The 13543-nt window shown below is 39.4% G+C and overlaps 1 protein-coding gene across 1 annotated transcript in view; it reads right to left on the bottom strand.

The window, feature by feature from the left end:
* Positions 1–13543, bottom strand: part of LOC149023079 (putative LRR receptor-like serine/threonine-protein kinase At1g53440) — a 67540-nt gene that overhangs the window by 34985 nt on the left and 19012 nt on the right. The window lies entirely within an intron of this gene.

Raw genomic sequence — 13543 nt, forward strand, 5'->3', positions numbered from 1 at the left:
CATTAACCTATGGCCCTTCGAGGTTATCGTTGGGCCTGGTGACAGGCCGAAATTGGAATATCTTGCAGGAAACCCTTGGCAATTCATCATGGAATAGAAATCTGCGTTATTGAAATTGGAAACCCTAGGAGTTGGATTTCTTGACGAGCTCAAGCTGTAGATATCAGCTCGGGTGAGATTCAACGGCCTTGGTGTTAATGCCACTGACCGCCTCGATGCATTCAATTTCCTGACAGAGACATGAAGGTTTCCATTGTCGCCGATCTCCGCCTCTGTTTCCAAGAAATCACGGCCATCTAAAGACATGATCAACCTTGAAAGATATGATTGATGCGGCTGTCTCAGGAAACTGTTCCATTATGAGCATCTTCGCACCACGGTACTTGAAGAGAAAAAGCAGAAGAGTGTACCAAATGATACACTCCAGCACCACCGCCTTAACCATTAAAGTGCCTGAATATTCATCGTACATGGCGATGAGGAGAGGAATTCCCATGATCAAAGTGTTTGGGAGAGTAGAGAGTGAGAAGATTGTAATCATCCACTTGAGGCTACCTGTTCTGGTGAAGAACGCCGTCGTAACAGTCACCGCCTACTTCAATGATTCTTAGCATCAGGCCACCAAAGATGCCAGATTTATCGCAGGATCTCGTTATTGCTTCAACCAATCTTGGTGGATTCTTCACAGTGGCTTCTTTTAATATTTGCACCGTTGAATCCAACCCATCTTGGGTCAAGAGACAAGATGTGCCAGCTTCCCCTTTAAGTCCATCTCTAGCGCCAAAGTTACTTTATTCTTAACGTTCAGGCTAAGCCGATTCTGAACAAGCTTAGAATATTGCATTATTGAATCCAAGCCTAATCCACATGGACAACTGACCCCACAACTGGATGCCTTCGCGTGTATGCCATCTACAAAATGGATCGTCTCAATGGTGTTCATGTGCTGCTCCTCACGGCTCAACCCAAATCTAGGTCAACTTCACGTTACATCGTTGCGATGTTTTCCTTCCAGCACAGGCCATGGCAAATGAGTCATTCTCAGCCTGATCAGTTGAGCAGGGGAGGTTCTCGGTAATTGCAAGAGAAGGGAAGCTTATATGAAGGAGTGATATTTGTGTCGTTCAAGATGGTGGTGTTTAGATTGGCCGAGGTTCTTGTTCAGAACCCATAGGCCATTCGATCCCATCTTGGCAGCCCTTCAATTTTCTTAACATTCAAACGAAATCCAAGTAGATATCATATTAGATTTGATCGACCATATCAAATGTCCGATTGATCAGTACCATGGACTGCCTGCTTCCAATGGCCAGCATATCCTACATTAGTGTGCACTTAGAGAAGGCTGCTCTTGCCATCCAGATATATTATATGCTTGAACTATTATCCAACCCGAACTCTTTGTAGAGGGAAGATTCAAATGGACTTTATTTTTCTTAGCACTTTTTTCTCATCTACAACGAAACCTTGATTACGGCCGGCGATGCTACAATACCTAGAAGGTGCGAACCACCGGGATAGATGTCGCAACTACCATCGCAGAGCAAGTTATCACAAGATAAGATCAATTCTATGATCTCCATCACTATTTTCTCAGATCTATATATCATTGTTTGCTCTTTTCTAGAAGTTAGTGACTTTTCAGGAGTGCCATACGGCGGAACAACCTATCCTTCTTAAGAAAGCTCCAATCACATGAGCATCGTCACTTTAACTTGCCACAATACTTCTGGTAATAGCCACCACAGAAAAGCTCTTCTTATTGCAACAAGTATATGAGAACCACTTCAACATGCCAACCTGATTGATATCAAGGAGCTGTCGCCATAAGTGTCACCACCCCTATACTCATAGAGGAGCAACTTCTTATTCACAACAGATCGGCAACAGTTCTCTCTAGATAGTTCCTTTATTCAACAGTGTTATTCCCAGATTGACACTGAGAGGGGGGTGAATCAGTGTCTTCAGAAATTCACTTCAATGTGAAGCTTCTTTAATCTCGAAACAAGATTAATTAGAACATTCTCGTAGCTATCAACTGCACAAGGACACGTCCACCACACACCACTATGTGGCTGGGTCTACAAGACAGTGTACCACCACTCTGCAATCAAGGCACTCCAATATGTGCAACAAAGAAAAATAAACAAAAAACGCAATGCACCAGAGTTTACGTGGTTCGGCCAAATTGCCTACATCCACGGAGTAATACCCTACCTAGGGTTTCGTATATTACACAATACACTCCTAGATATTTTGATTGCTACAACAGTCCAGGAACACCAATCCCTGTTATAGTCTAAAATGCAATTCAGACAAGGGCACCAACCCCAACCCCCTAGACAAGCTCCAACTTGCTAGGTCACAATGTAAACCAATAATTCAAGTTCCCCAAATTACATTCATGATCTAGGTTCTTCATCATTAAACATAACCTAGAAAATAATAGACAATAACTTGTGAATACGGGTTACCTCAACTTGTGTAAGATGCATGGTAACAATACTTGTTTCTCTTTTTCTTCAACTCTTTTTTTTTTTTTTTTTTTCAATCTTTTTCAGTTTTCTCTCTTTAAAGAAACCATACAACCATGTTCCCTTCTTTTCTTCTGCTGCTTCTTCTTCCTTCTCTTTCACTTTCTTTCTTGTTCAGCAAACAAAAGACTTCCTTCAACAGCAACTTCTTATTGTTCAAAAACGCTGTGTTATGAAAAAGTACAACGCAAGTGTACGAGAGGAGTTCAAGAAGATGAAGAAAAACTTATTCCCAAGCTTCAGATCTCCAAAGCCAACCAATGTCTTCTGGTTCGACCTCCACGCTCTTCCCAAGCTCCTCAAAACTTCCTTTTTCTTCTGCTGGAGTTTGCTCTCCTTTTATAGATTAATTAAACTTAGAGTTTGAATCAAACGCAGAGTTCCTATCTGACTTAAACAAGGAGTGTTTTGACGTACAAATCGGACTAACTTAGAGATCTCCAATGAATAATCCCACCGTTGGATTTGAAGATCAAGAAGTCGTGAAGCTCTCCTCCAAAAATCGGCTCAATCTGACACTGGATGACCATCCGATGAAGAGGTTGATCAAAACTGGACAGAGACCCTCAAAAACTGGATTCTTGAGTTTTCTTTATTTGAATTGGATTCTTTCTCTCGAAACCTTTTTATGTGTTGCTGTACCATATCAAAGCCCACTTAAGTTGCCAACAATGACAACACCTTCATTTTAGGCCAATGGAACAACAGTCTCCCCCTTTGGGATTTTTGGCAACTCAACCTCCTTTTCTCTTTTCTCTTCCCCTTTGACAACAAGTACAAAGGGTGCTTTGTGCTCCCCCTACCATAGAGCTCCCCCTTCATAGACTCTTCCATAGGAGTGCCCACCGCACCTTCCTATCCTATGGAGAGATGATGTTCTATGTATTTTCTCACTTACTCCCCCTTGGAGCCACAACCCCAAGCTTTACTCTTAATCTCTCAAAACTATGTTTGGACAGTGGTTTTGTGAAGATATCAGCCATTTGATTTTCTGTGGGAACAAACTCCAAGCTCACTTCACCTTTTATCACTTTTTCTTTCAAAAATTGATATCTTATATCAATATGCTTGGTCCTAGAATGTTGCACTGGATTCTTGGAGATATTGATAGCACTCATGTTATCACACTTGATAGCTATAGCTTTATCACATTTGATGCCAAAATCAGAAATTTGTCTCTTCATCCAAATCACTTGAGTACAGCTGGTTGCAGCTGCTATATATTCAGCTTCTGCTGTAGACAAAGATATAGAATCTTGCTTCTTACTATGCCAAGCAACCAAACTTCTCCCCAAGTAGAATGCACCTCCACTAGTGCTCTTTCTGTCATCAATGCTTCCGGCCCAATCTGCATCTGAGAAGGCTGCAAGTGTGAAGTCTTTAGACTTAGGATACCATAACCCATATTCCATAGACCCTTTTAAGTACCTGAAAATCCTTTTCACTGCTTGTTGATGAGTCTCCTTTGGGTTTGCTTGAAACCTTGACACAAGACACACTGCTTGTAAAATGTCTGATCTTGATGCTGTTAGATATAAGAGACTCCCAATCATAGAACTATAGTGAGTTCGATCAACTGAGGGGGACTCATCACTTGAGCTCAACTTGCATCCAACCACCATAGGAGTTCCCACTGGTTTGCAATCTTCCATCATGAATTTCTTTAACATTTCCTTAACATACTTTATTTGAGATATGAATATGCCACTTGCCATTTGATTTACTTGTAAACCCAAGAAGTAGGATAACTCTCTAAGCATGGACATTTCAAATTCTGTACTCATCTTCCTTGCAAAACCTTGACAGACTTCATCACAGTGACCTCCAAAGATGATGTCATCCACATACACAACAACTACCAATTTACTACAATCTTCAGCCATGACATAGAGGTTGTTGTCCACGGTTCCTTTCCTTAAACCTAATTGTAGCAAGTAACTGTCAAGTCGTGAATACCAAGCTCTTGGAGCTTGTTTCAAACCATATAATGCTTTCTTGAGCTTGCATACCATATTTGGATCATCACCTATTTCAAATCCATCCGGCTGCTCAATGAGACTTGTTCTTCTAAATCACCGTTTAGAAAGGCTAATTTAACATTCATTTGATAAACTTTAAACTCCTTAAAGGCTGCCAAAGCTAGGAACATTCTAATGGATTCCAACCTTGTCACTGGAGCAAAAGTTTCATCAAAATCTATCCCTTCTACTTGAGCATATCCCTTACACACCAATCTAGCCTTGTTTCTGACAACTTGCCCTTCTTCATTCATTTTATTTCTAAATACCCACTTGGTGCCAATAACATTTTTATCAGTTGGTCTAGGAACTAGTTCCCAAGTGTTGTTCTTTCAATTTGGTCAAGCTCTTCATTCATTGCTTTCACCTAATTTTCATCTTTACAAGCTTCATGGACTGACTTGGGCTCTTCTTGAGATATCAGTGAGAAAGTAGTCTTCTTTTTCTTTAGCTTTTTTGTTTGTATTCCTTCATCTAATGTACCAATGATTTGATCAGGAGGATGCACTTTGTTCCATTTGTTATCCTTGGGTCTTCCATCTCTTTCTGGTTCAACATCAGACTCATGTTCATCGAACTCTACTCCATGTGGAGTCTCATTTTCAAACTCTTCATTATCTTCAACATTGTCCAAGGTCGAGTCCTCAGTTGCAACAAATTTGGGCTGAGGTAGATTTTCATCTATCTTCACATCTGAGCTTTCTACAACTTTTCGAAGTCTTTTGTTGAAGCACCTGTATGCCATGCTCTTAGAAGAATACCCAAAAAGATACTTTCATCAGCCCTGTCATCAAACTTTCCCAAATTTTCTTCCTTTCTCTTGATGAAACATTTGGACCCAAAAACTCTAAAATGCTTCACAGTTGGCTTCCTGCTGTACCACATTTCATATGGAGTTTTTGATTTATTTGGTCCCACCATGCACTTGTTTAAGATGTAGACTGAACTGTAGACTCCTTCTCTCCAAAACATTTTTGATATATTACTTTCAGAGATAATTGTTCTTGCCATCTCTTGAACAGTTCGATTCTTTCTTTCCACTACTCCATTTTGTTGTAGAGTCCTAGCAGCTGAATGTTGGATTTTTATGCCATGCTCACTACAAAATTCTGAAAATTTTCTCCATGTATATTCCTTACCTTGATCTGATCTTAGGCATTTTATAGTCTTCCCTGTTTCATTTTCAACTAGCTTCTTGAAAGCTATAAAGCTGTCCAATGCCTGTGTCTTCTCTTTTAGAAAGGATACCCAAGTCATTCTTGTGCATTCATCAATGAAAAGCATGAAGTACATTTCTCCTCCAAAAGCTTCTGTTCTCATAGGACCACATAAGTCAGTGTGAATTAAATCAAGGGAGCTGCATATGTGATACTCCTTGGGCTTGTAAGTGGCTCTAGTTTGCTTCCCTTTTTGACATGGACCACATACATGATTTGAAGGCCTTTTAATCTTTGGAAGATCTCTCACAACTTCCCTCTTACTGAGCTTAGCAAGATTCTTGAAATTTATATGCCCCAATCTCCTATGCCATAACAAGCTTTCATCCTCTTGACTCACCATGCACCTGTTTGATAAGACATATAAGTTTTCGGTTGTTCTGGTTCCTAAAGCCACTGCTTTGCCATTTTTTGGCTTCTTGATTTCACAACCTTCTTTAGTGAAAAGAACTTCATATCCATCATCACAGATTTGGCTCACACTAAGAAGATTGTGTTTGAGCCCACTCACATATAGAACATTATTGGATTTTAACTTTCCTTCATCTAGCTTAATTGAGCCTCTACCTTCAACTTGGCCCCATCATTGTTGCCAAATCTCACTGAACCACCTTTCACTACATCAAGGCTTGAGAACCTATTCTTGTCACTGTCATATGTGTGGAACACCCACTATCAAGAATCCAAGGTGCCTCACTACTATGAGCCTTGAAAGCTATTTGAACTACCAAGGAATTTATCAATTTTCCTTTTTGTCCTTTCTCAACCCAAACTGCTTTATCTAATACATCAATAGGTTCCCTCGGTTTTCTTTGAATTGTTTGTGCATGTCTTTGAGCTAGCTTTTTGGGAAGGTTTATCTCCTTCTGTGAAGGAAGAGCAGTCCAACAATACCTTGCAATATGTCCCAACTTGAAACACCTGAAGCATTCTATTTTAACCTTATCCAATGGAGCAAATATGTTTATGTTGTTGAATGCCACAACCTTGTTTTGTCTTCTACAGTTTGCCACTTTATGTCCAAAGTTGTTGCATCCATAACAATACCCATTAAAGCCTTGACCATTAAATGTTTTATGATAAGCTCCAATATAGCCTTCTTTACTCATCTTTGGCTTGGTCTTCCCAATATATGGATTCTTTTGGTGCTCCTCATCAAGACTCATTGGATTTGTTGTATTTCTATTTCCATTGGTCTTATTTACATTTGAACATTCCCCCTTTGAGTATCCAAGACCAGTTTTAATATGAGGTGACCTCTGAACATTCAAGATCTCATCTAGTACCTTATCTCTTCCCCAAGTAGAAGTAAAATGAGTAGTCCCTGTCACTTGATTTTCAACTATCTTGTCCTTAATGTTCAATGTAACTGGAGTGGATGATGTAGTAGCTTCTAAATAACTCCTCTTTTGTTCTCCTTCAAGTTCTGATCTTAACCTTCCAACTTCTTTCTCAAGTTCTTCACACTCTTTACACTTGAGAGCGAGGCAAGATGATGAGTCATTTATAACATGCTCCAATTCACTAATTGTGACAGTCAACTCCTTAATTGTTATCTCAGAATTTTCAAGTTGATTCTTCATTTCTCTATTTTTCTTCCTTTCCTTTTTGAGATCAAGCAAGGCAGAGTACAACTCACCAACATAATCGATTTCACCTTCAGTGTCTTCATTATTATCAGACTTTTCTTTAGTTTGAGGTGATTCATCATCTTCAATAGCCATAAATAAAACCTCATCAGTTGAGTCATTGTCTTCATCTGATTCTTCTTCAGAGTAGCATTCATTCTTAGTCAAAAGACTTCTCCTTTTGAAATGGCTTTTCTTTTTCTTTGGTAAGAATTTTTTTCCCCTTCCTATCATTTCTCTCTTCCTCTTCATCTTCCTCTTCATCTATGTTTCCTCTCTTAGGACATTTAGAGGCAAAGTGTCCTATTCCACCACAACTGATGCACTTAAAAGGTGCTTTTCCCTTGTGTTTACCTGTTCCTTTCTTAAACTTTCTAGCTAAGTAAGCTATAAGTTCATCATCAAAGTCTTCAGATTCTTTTTCTTCTTTGACCCTTAGCTTCTTCATTGCTTTGAATGTTGCTTCCTTCTCTGTGAACTTGCCCTTTTCAGTTCTCATCTCATAGGTTTTAAGTGTTCCATATAATTCATCAAGAGTGATTGTATCCAAGTCTTTGGCTTCTTCAATGGCCGAGACTTTGGAGTCATATTTGGGAAGCACAGATCGGAGAATCTTCTAACATATCACAGAATTTTCAATTTTTTCTCCAACTCCTCTGATGGAGTTTACAACCTCATTTACTTTGACCATGTAGCTGTCTATGTCTTCTTCTTCAGTCATCTTAAGACTTTCAAATTGTGCTTTGAAGATTTGCAGTTTGGCTTTCTTAACTTTGATGTCCCCTTCATAGATTCTTATCAACCTGTCCCAGACTTCTTTAGCTGTATCACAGTCCATTACTTTAGTCATGACTTCTTCATTCAGCCCAGACATGATAGCATTTAATGCCCTGAGATTGTGTGCATAAGCCCTTTTTGCCTCATTGTCTATAACCGAGGTTTTTGGTTCCTCATAGCCATTAATTTCAGACTGCCATACATCATACCCTAGAGATTCAATGTATATCTGCATTATTCTTTTCCAAAAACATATCCTGTACCATAAAAAATAGGAACTTTCCCAAAGTCTTTGGAGTTGCCTTCACTTGTGGCCATTCTTACAAACTCTCTGATCAAATCCCGAAGTGGTTACACTTCTCTTCACGGGAACCTTGCTATGATACCAATTGTTATTCCCAAATTGACACTGAGAGGGGGGGTGAATCAGTGTCTTCAAAAATTCACTTCAATGTGAAGCTTCTTTAATCTCGAAACAAGATTAATTAGAACATTCTCGTAGCTATCAACTGCACAAGGACACGTCCACCACACACCACTATGTGGCTGGGCCTACCAGACAGTGTACCACCACTCTGCAATCATGGCACTCCAATATGTGCAACAAAGAAAAATAAACAAAAAACGCAATGCACCAGAGTTTACGTGGTTCGGCCAAATTGCCTACATCCACGGAGTAATACCCTACCTAGGGTTTCGTATATTACACAATACACTCCTAGATATTTTGACTGCTACAACAGTCCAGGAACACCAATCCCTGCTATAGTCTAAAATGCAATTCAGAAAAGGGCACCAACCCCAACCCCCTAGACAAGCTCCAACTTGCTAGGTCACAATGTAAACCAATAATTCAAGTTCCCCAAATTACATTCATGATCTAGGTTCTTCATCATTAAACATAACCTAGAAAATAATAGACAATAACTTGTGAATACTGGTTACCTCAACTTGTGTAAGATGCATGGTAACAATACTTGTTTCTCTTTTTCTTCAACTCTTTTTTTTTTTTTCTTTTTTCAATCTTATTCAGTTTTCTCTCTTTAAAAAAACCATACAACCATGTTCCCTTCTTTTCTTCTGCTGCTTCTTCTTCCTTCTCTTTCACTTTCTTTCTTGTTCAACAAACAAAAGACTTCCTTCAACAGCAACTTCTTATTGTTCAAAAACGCAGTGTTATGAAAAAGTACAACGCAAGTGTACGAGAGGAGTTCAAGAAGATGAAGAAAAACTTATTCCCAAGCTTCAGATCTCCAAAGCCAACCAATGTCTTCTGGTTCGACCTCCATGCTCTTCCCAAGCTCCTCAAAACGTCCTTTTTCTTCTGCTGGAGTTTGCTCTCCTTTTATAGATTAATTAAACTCAGAGTTTGAATCAAACTCAGAGTTCCTATCTGACTTAAACAAGGAGTGGTTTGGACGACACATCGGACTAACTTAGAGATCTCCAATGAACAATCCCACCGTTGGATTTGAAGATCAAGAAGTCGTGAAGCTCTCCTCCAAAATTCGGCTCAATCGGACATTGAATGACCATCCGATGAAGAGGTTGATCAAAACTGGACAGAGACCCTCAAAAACGGGATTCTTGAGTTTTCTTTATTTGAATTGGATTCTTTCTCTCGGAACCTTTTTATGTGTTGCTGTAACATATCAAAGCCCACTTAAGTTGCCAACAATGACAACACCTTCATTTTAGGCCAATGGAACAACAAACAGCATATATTTTTGCACAATTAGCGATGTTGAAGAAAAACATCTGAAGATTATCTAATGTCAAGATCGGCTTCTCTTATATATCGCCTACAAAATTTGCAGCGATGTTGAAGAGCAAAAAACGTGGTCCATCAAACTTCACCAAATAGGGGTATTCGTCTGATTAACTTCATCGTAGCTCACCTGATCCATCGCTCTTCAAAGTTTAGCAGAGAGAAAATCCATTCAAACGCTTTAGCTATGGGGCTTTGCTTCAAGAAGAAATGATTCATAATTTGAAGAGGCTTCATTCCCTTTTGTTGCGTATCGATATCGCTTGCGGAGATTCGTCTATTGCTCAAATCATCAGCCTATGTCTTTTTGGGCTTCCTTGACTCACAAACTCACACCTAGAGCATGATAATGATATATTAAAGTGGCAACAACAGTTGTGGGGCCTCCCCACTCCCAAATAAAATATGGCCTCTATTTTTCTCTACGGATTTCCCTGAAGATCTATTTATCTATATGATCGTTACTATTCTTCTAATGGTCCATGATTGGGATTATTCGCCATATACAACCTAGAGTTGAATGTGGAATATCAAGCAATATTACTCTTAAGTCAGCTAGCACTGGAATTCAGCAGCAACAATATATTTAGCTTCAACAACAAAAGCCTTATATACAATATTTTCAAAGTCTTTGAGTTTGTGGATAGCAAAATATCATCAAAATTACAAGTATGGAAGCTCGAGATATAATCGATCATACATGATCGAGAGAAAGGAGTTCTACATAAAGGCAAGAGTTCTTAGCTGGATGAAGCATAACAGCTCAAAAAAAATAATAATAATATACTTGACCTATCATGCTCGAGAGAGTAAAGAGAGATAAACATCTCACATCTCAACCTCCTCGTACACAGAACATAAAGGCTTGAAAAGTGACAAGTAGCCATGCTCGACGAAAGATGTCTAGATATACAAGTCTAAAAGACTTATACTAGAAACCTATGAGTCGACCACAATCATTCTACTCTACCAACATTGAAAGGACGCTGCTCGATCAGATCAATAACACTACTCAACCAGCATTGGGAAGAAAAAGACCTAAGTTCCTTAGGCATCAAAAGGTGTAAGACCTAAGGGCTTCCAGAAAAGTTGTAAGACCTAAGGAATTCCAGAAAAGGTGTAAGACCTAAGGGCTTCCAGAAAAGGTGAAAGACCTAAGGGCTTCCAAAAGAGGTGAAAGGCTTACGATTTACTCTTAGGCAGAAAAGACCTAAGTCTCTTAGGCGAATCAGACCTAAGACTCTTAGGGAGAAAAGACCTAAGTCTCTTAGGCGAATAAGACCTAAGACTCTTAGGCAAAAAGACCTAAGTCTCTTAGGCGGATAAGACCTAAGACTCTTAGGCGAATAAGACCTAAGATTCTTAGGCAAAAAGACCTAGGCACAAAGACCTAATGTATTTAGGCAGAAAGTCCCAAGATTTATTCTTTGGCAGAAAGTCCCAAGAATTATTCTCAGGCGGAAAGGACCTGAGATTCTTGCGAAGACCCTAGAATCCTAAGGCAGAAAAGACCTAAGATACTACTTAGGCATAAAAGACCTAAAACTACTTAGGCATAAAAGACCTAAAATTCCTTAGGTAGAAAAGACCTAAAATTCCTTAGGCACGAAAACTTCAAAGATTTTTCATCATACTCCAAGTTATCATGCCAGGGAGGTAGTGGGTTATGACCGAGCAATGGTTGACGAACAATTACTTGGACTCATGACCGAGCAAACCCTACTGAACAACATGGCTTGAATGATGAACAGAAGAAATAACGAACACTGAAAATTACTTCACATGTTCAGTATCAACAAAGACGAAGGTCGGATTCTTCACAAAGCCAACCAAACCAGCAATCAAGAATTGTGCAGTGCCGACCATATACTCCATTATTTGAGATCTCTATCCCAATCAAATTTACTTGTGATAAACAGGCACAAGATATGAACGAACAAAGATATTTATTTACTTCAATTCACATCATGTTCGGGGAAAAATCAAACACAAAGATCTATTTACTTCAACTAACGTCATGTTCAGGGAATAACCGAACACAAGGTGTAAGACCTAAGGGCTTCCAGAAAAGGTGTAAGACCTAAGGGCTTCCAAAAAAGGTGTAAGACCTAAGATACTTTAGGCTTCCAAAAAAAGGTGTAAGACCTAAGATACTTTAGGCTTCCGGAAATAAAAAAGGTATAAGACCTAAATTTAGGCTTCCGACAACATAGTGTGCAAATACATCTATGACGAGCACCATAGTGTGCAAATACGTCACGAGCACTGTAGTGTCAAAATAAAGCACGAACATCGTAGTGTGTAAATACGACAACTTATCATGCTCAGAGGAAGTAGTCGAACATATATCTACATATACCGGGCAGGTAACCATGGCAATTGGCAAAATCTTCAATCAAAGAAGAGGACGATCAATGATAATTCAATAGCCAAAGAGACAATGAAGAAGACTAAAGGATTTATGAAAGGATTAGCATAATGCTTGGCCAATACAGGGTCAACCAAACAACTTCAAATGAAAGCTCAAGAGCTCGACAAGGTTGGTCATTCTTCTCGACCACAACCAGTTCGACCAGACCAATGGTTCGAGCACTATGAAAATTCAGATGCATTTCAACTAGAACACTGGCTTAAACGGAGACGATACAAAAGATCTTATCCCCACTTGCTTGCAGCATTGGTCGAGCAAAATCACCAAACCAAATCAAAGCTTGATTAAGGAAAACCTAGTCCCTTGGTCCAAACATGGAACACCGTTACCAAGTGACTTATGGTTGACCTCAAATAGACCGACCAGGGTCAAGAAGACAAAGCAAAGGAGTCTCCGATAAAGTTGCAAAAAATGTGAAAACCATGATCAAGGTTAATCAAGGGAGTTTACAACAAAATAAAGTATAAGAGGACCGAGGGCAAGATCAGCCAACAAAAGTGGTTGATCCAGCACAAGCATTAATGCAAATATTCCGCTCGCTGAACAACTCTTTGCCTCGCTATTTAGCATATAACTTCTCAGCCACAGAAACATTATAACTTCTCGAACAAGTATAGAACACTTTTCAACCATAGAAAAGTGTGGAGAAAAAAGATAAGAACAGAGGACTTACTGATCTAGGTATGGGAAAGCGAAGCAGGAACCGCAAGATAAGAGACAAGAAAGAGCTTCTTTGTAGCAGTAGCAACTTCTGTTTTCTCAAGAAACACAGAAATGAAAAAGCACAGAAGAAGAAATAAAGGAGGTACTTGTTCGGACCGATCAAGGACACCCTGCACAGGAGTAATGTAATCCCTTGGGTTGAACACACTGTCCTCGACTCCAATGGATTGAGGGGCTTCTATTAATGTCTAAAATAGTCATTCTACCCTGACCGGTCCGACTAGCGGGTTCAATACAGCTGTCTCGACCACAGTGTTAATGGACGGTCCGACCATCATGTTAAAGGTGCCCAATCAAGATAAACTTTTATCACCTGTCTACTACTTAGAAGGATAAATCAGGTAAATAACTCTTCCTAGAGTTACTTTCCTAACACAACTCTTCTTAGAGTTATATTCGGAGTCTAACTCTGATATCTAAAGCTATATAAGCACCTCAGGCAAGCTT

The sequence above is a fragment of the Hakea prostrata genome, chromosome 3 (genome assembly GCF_041222555.1).
Source record: "Hakea prostrata isolate BN-2017 chromosome 3, UWA_Hpros_2, whole genome shotgun sequence".
NCBI classification, from domain to species: Eukaryota; Viridiplantae; Streptophyta; class Magnoliopsida; order Proteales; family Proteaceae; genus Hakea; species Hakea prostrata.